Consider the following 9,811-nt stretch of genomic DNA (forward strand, 5'->3'; position numbering starts at 1 on the left):
ACTGTGGTTATATGATTAGTTATCATGGTCGTTACCTTCCTCTCATTGCCATGAGCATCGCTCCATTGATTTATATCAGCAGAAGAAGCAGATGTCAATTGTGATTTAGCAATTGAGAGAGAGTGAGCGAAATGTGAGATCAGTGTATTTGTTTCTATGTCGAGATGGATTTTGGTGGAGTGAGAGACACAGCGGGGGAGAGAGGGGGCATAGAGTGGAGAGAGAGAGAGAGAGAGAGAGAGAGAGAGAGAGAGAGAGAGAGAGAGAGAGAGAGAGAGAGAGAGAGAGGAGGGGCCCTAGACCTTAAAAAAAAAAAAACAATGTTTTTTAGATTTTAAATGTGAAATTATTATTTTAAAAAATATTTTTTATTTAGTTTCATGTAGCGTTATCTCATTGGATATGTGGGCACCACATACATGCCGCATCATCAATTTAACATAAATTTTCACAGAACTTAATGGCAGCACCAAATTGATGTGTGATTTGTAACATAAAGAACTGATAATGTCAGAAAAAACAACATAAAGGATTAAAGGTGATAATTTGACACACCTCAGGGAACATTTGTGATAAAAACTCTGTTATATATGGTCTGACAACCTTTCTTTTCAGTGATCAAGAGTATTTGTATAAAATCTAGAGATACGACTGATATTGATGTTAATATGTTATAGGTATGAAACCTTGCTCATCAAAGATATAATCGATGTGATATGGAAAAGATTACGTCCTACATCGTTCACTTCTGTGGAGAACTCAGTTGGATTAGACTCAAGTATGAACTCAATTGATTTATTGTTAGGTGCAGGGGTTGATGATGTTCGCTTTATAGGGATATGGGGTATGGGTGGGATTGGTAAAACAACTATTGCCAGAGTTGTTCGCGAGAGAATCTCTCCTGAATTTGAATTGAGCATATTTCTTGAGAATGTCAGTGATAATGTTCAAAAAGGTGGTCTAATATCCCAACAAAGAGAAATTCTTTCAAAATTCTTTCAAGGATTTCGATGAAAACGATTGACATATTTGTTCATGAAGGATCTACAATGATTAGAAGATTATTTCATCACAAAAAGGTTCTTCTCATTCTCGATGATGTGACGATCTCAGACCATTTAGATTATTTGGCTGGAAAGCAAGAGTGGTTTGGCTCTGGGAGTAGAGTTCTTATTACAACTAGAAATGAGCATTTGTTAGTTGAACATGGAGTGGAGAGAAGATTTCATGTCAAACGTCTAAATCATGATGACGCTCTTAAGCTTTTTAGTTGGAAAGCCTTTGGAAAGACCACCCTGAAAAAAATTATATTGATTTATCTAGCTGTGTTGTGAGTTATGCCGATGGTCTTCCACTAGCTCTTAAAGTTTTGGGGAGTTTTTTGCGTGGAAGACATGTAACTGCTTGGAACAGTGCGTTGGGTAAATTAAGGGATCTTTGTAACACAGTTTTGGGGACACTTCAAATAAGTTACGATGATCTAGATGACAAGGAGAAGAAAATTTTCCTAGACATTGCGTGTTTCTTTAACGGGGAGAAAAAAGATCGAGTTATAGAAATCCTAGACAGTTGCGGCTTTTGTGCAAGTATTGGAATAGATGTCATCATTGAGAAATCTCTGTTAACTAATTCATATGGCACTCTATGGATGCATCGGTTGCTCCAAGAGATGGGTCGTGAAATAGTCAATCGAGAGTGTCTTGATGAGCCAGGAAATCGCAGCAGGTTGTGGTGCCATGAAGAGGCCAAGCATGTGTTGAGCAAAAATACAGTAAGGGGACTCTTAGTTTACGAATGAGTTCAGTTCTTTTCATATGTTAGTTATATATGAGTTTCACTATTCTTTATCCGTGCATGTGTGATAGGGAACAGATGCAGTAGAAAGTATAACCATGGACAAAACTGGGCCAGTGGTGCACGGGGATGCTAAATGCTTTTCAAGGATGAAGAAACTGAGACTTCTCAATCTTGCTAATGCGAACCTCTCTAATGATCTTGAATATCTCTCTGATAATTTACGAAGTCTTGAATGGGCTGGGTATCCTTCAAAATATTTCCCGTCACATTTCAACCCAGAGAACCTACTAGAACTTAACATGTGCCATAGTCACATTGAATCTTTTTGGACGGGTGTTAAGGTATGTTATTGCTGCTTAATCTTCTATTACCCTTAAGCATCGAAGCTTTTTTTTTATATTTTTTATATTTTTGTATGTTCTTACTTGACAGCCTTTCATAGAATTTGAAGATAATTTTTTTGCTGTGTTCTTTTGACAGATTTTATACAATTTGAAAGTCATTAAGCTCAGCCACTCTTTGAATCTTGTCAACACCCCAGACTTTAGAGGCTTTCCAAATCTTGAGTATCTGATTCTGGAAGGTTGTATACGATTGTATAAGGTTGACCCATCCCTTGGAATGCTTGAAAAAATTACTCAGGTAAACTTGAAGGATTGCAAAAGTCTTGTGCATCTTCCAAGAAGTGTGTATGGCTTAAAATCTGTCAAAGTTCTTAATCTCTCTGGCTGCTCAAAGCTCGAAAAGTTGCCCAATGAGTTGGGCAATGCAGAGTGTTTGGAGGAGCTTGATGTGAGTGGAACTGCCATAAGACAACTGCCTTCCTCCGTTGTTCAGTTGAAAAGCCTCACAGTATTTAACTTTCGTGGATGTAAAGGACCATCACCTAAATTTTGGAATTTGCTCTCCCTTTTTCAGCTATTTCTCTCGCTTTTTCAGCGATTTCTAATAAGAAGTCGCGTTCCCACTCCTTTGTTGCTGCCCTCTCTATCTGGTTTGGTTTCCTTTTAAAAAAACTTATTCTAAGTGATTGCAATCTCTTGGAAGTCCCTAATGACCTTAGCTGCTTGTCCTCATTAACCGACCTAGATCTCAGTAGAAACCAGTTTGTTAGCCTACCCAACGGCATCTCTCTACTTTCTAGACTTCAATTTCTTAACTTGGAGTATTGCGAGAGGCTTCAAGAATTGCCAGAGGTTCCACAAACAGTAATAGTAGTTGTTGATAACTGTATTTCATTAGAAAGAATTGCTAGAGGCTCCACAGAAAGGTGCAAGTTGCTGTTACGGACACAATGTATCAACTGCTTCAAATTTGCGGAGATGCACGATTTTAGAAGTTTGGTATTTACATTACTGGAACAATATGTTGGGGTCTCTCTCGCGCTCTCTATCTCATTCGCACACTAAATAATATGTTGGCTTCTTAAGTGTTTTGACGTTGTTTTTTTATGATGCAGGAAGTCCCTATTACTCAAGACGTATTTCAATTTGTTGTTCCTGGAAATGAAATTCCCGAGTGGTTCAATCATAAATCTGCTCAATATATATACAATGAGGAGGAGTGGTTCAATCCTCAAAGTGTGGAGTATCCATTAAGTGTGCAGCTACGTCCAGGTTGGTTTACTGAAAAATGGATGGGATTCGCGGTGTGCATTGCTTTTGCAATCCAGGAACGATCACCTAATTGCGACCATGCTCTTAAGTATACTAGATATGATTACAATTATACACATATTATTACTTGCAAAGTGGACATCAATGGAAAGGAGATGACGGCACGTAGGCGTCCATTTGTGTTTCTCAATGCAGAGTTGGGCCAAGCTGTGTCTGATCACCTTTCGGTACTCTTTTTTCCTCGTCACTTTCCGCAGTTGTGGAAGGGTATCATCGATCAGGTTAAATTACCTTCTGGCAAAGAGTGGTGGCAAGGTATATTTGGTCAAATTACATTTTCAATTATGGCCAGAGTAGGCCATGGAGTAATAGTGAAGCAGTGTGCAGCTCGTCTAGTGTACGAGGGAGACTTGGAAGAGCTTGACCCAAGATTTAGCCACCGGACCCGAAGCAATGTCAGCATTTCTGAGGTGGATTCAGAATTCCCCTCTTATACAAACAACTAGGAGCTAGTGGATGCAAGTGGTACTATTGATATCCCTTTTCATATAAGGTCAATAAAATCTGTTCTATGTGGAATTCATCAATCAAATTACAAAATTACATTTTCATAACACATTCAGTTGCGGAATCCTGGCTGTTTTTTTCCCTCTTTGTCTTAGTTTTTCTCTCATGGCTTGCTTTGCTTCATTTGTATGTAGGGATAAAATTGTTGATTTTCAACAGATGAATGGAATGGAACCACAACAGCAATGAGAGCCAACACAACTAGGACAACAAGAGTAACGATCCTTCCTCCCAATGCAAGTGGCCTCATTATGTACTTTCTTAATACGTTGTTTCGAAGCACCGAGTATTAAGGAAATGAAAAATTACAGTAAAAAAATTTAAACATTATGTGACTATGATGCATCTCATGTTTTCAATAATAGTGGTTACCATGTCCCATTACTTCAACATTATATTAGACCTCTTAAATTGAAATATTTTTCTTTCAGACATGGGCTTAGCCAAGTTGGCTAGAGCGGATGTGCTCCTCCACTTTGCACCTAAGTTCAAATCTCCCTTCCCGTAGTTTAGATTAGATTAAAGTAGAATAATATCTTTTTTATAAAGAATATTGAAATATCTTCTTAAAACGCAACTTATTCATTTGTTCATTAGTGTTTGATCTATAGAAGAAACAACATATTATTGGTGTTGATACACTAATAAAACACTCTATCAATACGAGTGATAAACTAATAAAACTCTTCACTATAACAAAAGCTGGAAGAACTTACAAAGCAAAGCAGCTCAGTACTAATTAAAAAGAAAAAATCAAAAGTAAAGTATGTTTTGAATGCTGTTTTTGGGACCAGTTCTTTTGAAATGAGAGACCTTAGCCTTAATTTCATCAACAGACGAGTCTCGCAATTTTTATTTTTATTTTTACAGAAAAGATAGTATTTAATTAAATTCATAGGAACATTATAAGAATTAACATGTTAATGATGACTTTGTTAAAATCTTCGTGGAGAAACCAAGGGGGGCAAAACCCCAGGGTCAACACAGTTTTTACTTTCTTTTTGCTTTCTAGCAAACACCTCATAAGGAATAAGGTCTCACATTCCACAAAATTCTCCGAATTTGACAATATATTCCTTTAACTTTTTCTTCTATTTTCAGTTGAGCTATTGATGATCATTTCTATTTTCAGTTAGCTTATCAAACAGTACTATACTGTTTGATAAGTTACATTTCCTATCACTTACCCTTTGTACACTGATCTGGATAACCAGCCTCAGTGAGCCCCAGAAAAAAAAAGCCATATTGTCGCAATACATAGTATTTTTTCCTAAATATATACATATTAAAAAAAACACCAATAGCAAAAAAAAAAACAAGAATTTTATTGGCCGATATTCCAGTGCCCACTATCGTTCTTTTCAACATTAATTGAACCAATGAAAACATTGACTGGAGGAACAATGAACATGTAATTTGGGAACAAACAAAGAATTTCCTAATGTTCAATCTGTACAGCGCATGTAAACCTTTTATTCATAATGAACCACCGTATGCCTCTAGCACAAATATGCATGATGAACCAATAGTACAGGTTAAAGACACAACACCTCAAAAAAAAATAAAATTTTATTTTTTTATTTTCCATAGTTCAAATCTCCTTCATTCTTCTACGCCCCTGCCTCGGCCTCTGCTCTTTCAATTGTCTACGCCGCCTCCTCCTCCTCCTCCTCCTTGGCTTTTCTCTTCGGCTATCGGCTATTTCTATTAGGCCTGTTCCTCTTGCCTTGAACTTACATTGCCTAGTAAGAACATGCTTACCTAATCCTCCCTATGTTTGAGTATAAAAAAGAAAGTCACAGATCTATTTAAGCTAATCTTCCTATGCTTACCTAATCTCCTTGAACTTTATCAAAGCCTTTGTTTCCTCCTATATATCTATTTAAGTTAGCTTTTGTTTGAAAACTATATCTTTGCTCTCATTCTTTTGTTCTTTGAATCTTTTGCATGTATGAATTTAATTCTGAGCTGCGTCTACTTGTTTGAGTTTCTGTCTGTGGTGGCAGAGTTCTATAGTTGCCAAAAACTGACATTAGATTGTTGTTTTGTTCCCCTGGTCATCACAGTTTTCACGATACAGAGCTGAGTTAAAGATGGCGGTTATTGGAAGTGCAAAATTGCACACAAATATAAAGCTAAAGCTAAGGTAACTTCAGAGCTGTCATATAGGAATGGAGCAAGAATTTTATTATGATCCCCTCATTGAGAATAATGTAGATCATGGCATTATTGATACCATATTGCCGCATCCGACCAATGGTCTGTATGGAGGGATAATTTGGCTACTAAGATGTGTAATGAGTGGATGGCAAATAGAGCAACATAACATAAGTATTTGTTGATCATTTGAATGTACTTAAAAGAATTTTCGTGTTATTACTAATTTTGTGAATTTTTGGAATATTTTTATGGTATCTTCATGTGATTTCTTATTTTTAATTTTGCTTGCATGTTTTTTTTATTAAATTTAATCAATTCTGATATTAAATAATTTTAATAAATTTTAAATTTTGTTTGAAGTCCAATGCAGTCCAGCCCATACTTGTACCAAATAACGGACTGAATTTTAGTCCAGTGCAGTCTAGCCCAACTTAATGTACTAAACAACTTATTAAAGTCCATTCCAATCCAAGCCAAACTAGTCCAACACTCCAAGCCCAATCCTAACCAGTCCAATCTAGCCCACCAAACAGGGCCTTTATTCATACTAGCCTCCTTGCACGTGCGAGAGGCTTTTTTTCATCACACGCGCTATGCGCGACTTCCAAAGTTTCATAAATATTTTTTCGCAATTGTATTTATATAGATGTCCATTTCAAAAATTTCGTATTTTAATCGCGCACATATGATAAATCGTCGTCTTAAAAGTTTTCCTCTATTGCCCGTATTTTTCTAGAAGTCCATCGTAGCAATTTCTTTTTATTTTTTATTTTTTTATTTTTACATATTCGGTGAAACATTCAAAATACCAGAACATACCCTTGGTTAATTCAAACATTAAGAATTGAAATTATTAATTAAATGAGGATAATATGGTAAATTCACATTTTTTTCATATTAAAAAAATTAAAATTAAAAACAAAATCAGATAATAGATCCTACTTTTATGAAACATAACTACCTATGTTATCTTTTCTTAATTCTAAAAATAAAATTTAAAAAAAAAAAGAAAAAAGAAAACCAATTGGCAGGGGCTAGTATATATAGAAGATGAACCACCGTATGCCTCTAGCACAAATATGCATCATGAACCAAAAGTACAGGTTAAAGACACAACACCTCAAAAAAAAAAAATATTTTATTTTATTTTTTATTTTTTATTTCCATAGGTCAGATAATGAATCCACCAAAAACATTCTGGCTTAGTACAATAAAACACTGATTCATATAATCTTTTGTTTAGTTAACGTGCAACGAAGCATAATTGTCTTCTTTATTGCTCAAGTCACACCATTTTTAATGGTGTGGTTTGAAATCGGCAGAGTCTCCCTTGAAAAATGGACATTTCCAAAATTTTCAACCTGTTAAAACATATTTATCCATCTCAGCAAGCAGCATGCACAAGATAACATCATGTAATTAACATCAATGGCCTCTGGCCTTACAATCAAACCCTAACAGGGGCGACATCAGAGCATATCTAACAGAATTCAGTTTACAAACGTAAATAACGTTCAACATAAGAGAGATGATTCGTAAGTTTAAACTCGTCTCGAGGTTCATGACTGCTACAGCCATTTGATTTGAGGATAATCTACTGCCCGGGGGTGCAAAACTGAAAAGCGTGAGTGGCAAAAATAAGGTTTAGTTCACATTGAAAAGAACATAATGTAACCCCCACTGTTTAGAAAATGATGCCGAAAATCATATGCATTCAAAACCGATATAGTCATATGTATATATATATAGTTGAGTCAAATCTATAATAAAATCCAAAATCCCGTAATGATAGTTTATTACTCATCACATTCAAAACTTTCTCCATTATTCCCAAACTAGTCTCTAGAAAAGCGTGCCCATTGGCACAGCAAGCGGGGAAGTATTCTCACTGATAAATAAGAATGAACGAATAGATATATATATATATGTGTGTGTATATAGTATATATGTATATATATATTTATATACATATATAAATATCTATAAGTATGACACTATCAAGTTTGTACCGGCAAAACAATCTAACTGAGGGATTGTTTGACATGAAAGAATCCTCAATTGACCATGTGGCTAGGGAACTAACTGTCTAACTGTAACTAAGCTCACCAACACGTACATCAGAATTCTCAATACACATACTGTAATAACCAGATCCTAAATAAATATTTAATTAATAAAATATTCAAAGAAAAGAAAATTTTACCCCGGGAATATTTTAATAAGTTAAAAGTTGACTTTTTGTTCGGGAAAGATTTTGGGGAATTCAAGGGTACTATTGCGTAAATCATGTTGAGATTAGTCCATAGGCACGTAGTGGGCTCAAATCGAAGTTATAACAAAGAAGATACGATCAAAAGAAACCTAGTGAAAAAACCGTAATTATTTCAAAAAGGATTTTTAATACCCCATAATTTTTTTTTTATCTCTCTCTCTCTCTCGTGTGACAGAACCCCTTCCCCCATTTTGTTTTTCCAGTTCAACCGGTGGCTTCAAAGAGCCACCCTCTCTCTCTCTCTCTCTCTCTCTCTCTCTCTCTCTCTCTCTCTCTCTCTCTCGACTGAACCCCTTTGCCCTTTTTTTTTCATTTCAGCTGGGGGCTTCAAAGAGCCACCGCTAGCCCAACAGGCCACGATTGGCCATGGGATTTCACCCAAAATGACCTCCTCCTCTTCCTCTTCCATCCAGGCCTCATCCCAACCTTAATACACAATGCCGGTCACCGGAACACGCTAGGAAACCGGGCCATTTTTTCCAGATTTTTACAGAGCTCATTTGACATCCCTCTCAAAGGTGTCCTTGTGCTTGTTTATGTATGAGAAATTTATGTGTTTTGGTAGTCACAATAAGCGATATAAGTTTGGCCTATTTTCGACCTCCTATTCCGACCACTTCCCGTCGACTTTTTGGGGTAGGTCCAAGAACAAAAATTGCTCCACTCTGTGTGCTCTTCGTGTAAATATAAGTCTTGATTGGCAATTTAGAGTTTTTCCAATTGCCGAAAATTGATTTGGACACCCACATCGCGTGGGCAACAAATGGACCACTTTGTGGCTAGTTCGTGAACCCTAAAATGATCCCCTTGTCATGCCGAACACGACGGTATGCTCGGATATGAAATTGGTTATCGTTTAACCGTCGATCGGGTATTGCATATTAGGCATTATCCAGGTTCGATATGTTCGGACCGTTGGATCGACTCTATTCCAATTTATGTTGATCTAGACATCCCTAGAATCGTGTAGGAAGTCGTGGATCGTGAATTGTTGCCCCGGATGTTCCGATTCAATAACTTAAAGTTTGCGTTAAACGATAATCGTTTGAGCATGCGATCGCAAGTGATCCGACCGTCTGATTAGGGCCAAACTTGCAAGACGTGTATCCTAAACCTTGTGGAACTCTTAGGATTTTTCGGATCGTAAAATTGAGGTCGTGGGTCCTGTGGGCCTGGTTGACCCAATTTAGAAAGTTTGACTCTTGGTTGATCGTGAGTCTTTCGAGGTAGTTTCACCTTTGAGAAGTGCTAGACGACCGTATAAACAAGGCTTGACTATTTGTGGACTATTTTGATTAAGTTTGGATTATGAGTTTTTATTATAGTATTTTATGGTATTCCTGAGTGTTATTTTGATATTCAAAGGTTATTTTTCTATTTATTTATTTATTAATGTTAT

The 9,811-nt window shown here is 36.4% G+C and overlaps 1 pseudogene; it reads left to right on the forward strand.

The window, feature by feature from the left end:
- LOC18771892 overlaps positions 1–3,919 on the forward strand; it is a 7,017-nt pseudogene extending 3,098 nt beyond the window's left edge.

Source organism: Prunus persica, chromosome G7 (assembly GCF_000346465.2).
Source record: "Prunus persica cultivar Lovell chromosome G7, Prunus_persica_NCBIv2, whole genome shotgun sequence".
In the NCBI taxonomy this organism is placed as follows: domain Eukaryota; kingdom Viridiplantae; phylum Streptophyta; class Magnoliopsida; order Rosales; family Rosaceae; genus Prunus; species Prunus persica.